The following is a 2558-nucleotide window of genomic DNA, read 5'->3' on the forward strand; positions in this document are numbered from 1 at the left end:
GAAGGAGCCAAGTATTCTCTTGCAGGATATTCTCCTCAACACACACTCTGGCAGTCCATGTCATTAGGTATGGTAGGTATGGAAATCAGTGAGGGAGTTAGACAGGAGGTGAAACCATTTTCAAAAATTAATAAGGTTTAAATGGGTTGGTAACATAGCTTCAAAATACATAAAGCATAAGTTGACAGACCTGAAAGGAGAAATAGATAAATCCACAAACATAGATATTTTAACAATTTTAAAACACTATTCTAAATAACTGGTGTAATTAGACGCAAAAGGTTTAGATAAAATATTAGCCAACTGAACCAGTGGCTTATAAATAAGATCACACATCATGAACCTAATGAAAGGTTAATTTAGCATGAAATAAATCAGTGCTGGATATAAAATCAATATGTTAAAAATTCAGGGCTTCCCTGGTAGTGCAGTGGTTAAGAATCCGCCTGCCAATACAGGGGACACGAGTTCGAGCCCTGGTCTGGGAACATCCCACATGCCGCGGAGCAACTAAGTCCGTGTGCCACAACTACTGAGCCTGCGCTCTAGAGCCTGCGAGCCACAGCTACTGAGCCTGCGCTCTAGAGCCCGTGCTCCACAAGAGAAGCCACTGCAATGAGAAGCCTGCGCACCGCAACGAAGAGTAGCCCCTGCTCGCCGCAACTAGAGAAAGCCGGTGTGCAGCAACGAAGACCCAATGCAGCCAAACATAAAATAAATAAATTTATTTTAAAAAATTCAATTGTATCTCTATGTAGCAGCAATAATCAGAAAAGTAAGCTTTAAAAATTATGGCATTTATAATAACATCAAAGAAAACATTAAATTTCTAGTAAAAAAACTAAAGAAAGATGTGCAAGATTTCTACACTGAAAACTACAAGATATTAAGAGAAATTAAAGATGACTTAGATAAATAAAGACAATTCTGGGAAGATATCAACCCTACCAAAATTAATCTATAAATTCAATAAATTTCCCAGGCGGTTAAAAAAATCAATGCAGTAGCTTTTTGCTCTCAGACATCTCTGGCTAAGCCATTCCCTTTAGCATGGAAAAGTCGTGGGTGCTTAGACAAACTGTGGGTGTGCCGGTGTGGAGCTGACAGTTCCTTCCCTGTGACAGGCAGGGAATGTGCTTAGTTTTGTGTTTAATTTTAATTTTTCACTCCCAGCAAATTTGAGAGGATTTCATTGGGACCAAGCTTCTCCTTGCCTTCCTAAGACAATACAAGAAAAAAAATTGTAGAGTTTCTTCTCCAGATGTTATCATCTACAAGGTCTTTTTTCCCCCCCTAGCATGGTAATAATGTCACAGTAATTATTTAGTCACACCTAGTAAAATGTGACTTGGGCTGACTCTGCCGTGGCTTGTGATGATGCAGAACAAAGCACTGCGAAGCGTCCATCACAGGGGAGGCAGACCTTGCTGCCCCTGGATTATAGTGTCCACGTCTCTTGGGTACATCCCAGGAGCATGAGTCCTCAGTAAGCTGCCAGTGAACAGCCAGGTTCTCTCCTCACTCATCCAGATTGAACACATGCCCGGGAAGAGGTCAAGTAATTGTTTACTGAAATAACGTATGGAAAAAATTGCCCAGGGACTTAGCAGTTTACTTTTGTAACTGCTTTAGTCATTATTATCTGGAGATGAGAGCTATATGCTGTGAGGGAGAGATGGACGATCTTTTTCTACCCATATTAACCGAGTTACTCTTTGATCCTGGCCTTTCCCCCTTTGGGACGTGGTTTTCTCCTCTGTAAGACATAAATGAGGTCATCTTAGGCCAAACAGCAGTGAGAGAACATGAGGGCTATGAGGGCTCACTTGTAGCCAAGGGATTATGTCAGCAACGCAAAACATTTAGAGTCTATCTGCGGAGGATTTTGGACAATGAGGGAGTTTGAAGACAAGAATAAGCATTTCCATGTCAGCACAACAAAATGTCCCTCTTAGAACTCTGAAATGGAGATGATGTTTACAGAGAAAGTGTCTTCTGGCTTTCTGAGAAGAAAACTAGATACACATTTAAAAAATACTTTCCCTGGATTTAGATGGCAACCTCACTTTCATATAAAAGAGGCTGAGAGCAGGAAGGCTGCCCACTCAAAAGAGCATATTCAGAGGAAAAAGAAAACATTTCTGAAGGGATGTGTAAAGCAGGCCTGCTGGGGCAGGTTTCCATTCAAAGGGATCTTTGCAGGGTTTTAAAAAAATCCTACAGGAGCTGCATTAGGGGCTGGCAGGTCACTGATGAAATGCCAAGCCCTGAGTCCTCTCCCAGTGCAGGCAATGCCTGGGACTCAGGGTGCCATGTCAGAGCCCAGACTGAGCAGGAGATTCATAATGAAAACGCTCCCTCATCTCTGGGCTGTTACCAAACCTCTCTTCAGCCTCCTTTGACGTGGGTAATGCTCACTCCAGAAGTGAAACTGAATCAGCCTTTGATGAAACGCATCCATTCTCCATGTAACTTAAACTTGGTTGTTAGCCTGGATGCTTTCACTCAGGGCTGCTCTCTTCAGGGCCACTTGAGGTTTTAGCAAGACCAAAGAATTA

Source organism: Lipotes vexillifer, unplaced genomic scaffold (assembly GCF_000442215.2).
Source record: "Lipotes vexillifer unplaced genomic scaffold, Lipotes_vexillifer_v1.1 scaffold7, whole genome shotgun sequence".
Lineage (NCBI taxonomy): Eukaryota > Metazoa > Chordata > Mammalia > Artiodactyla > Lipotidae > Lipotes > Lipotes vexillifer.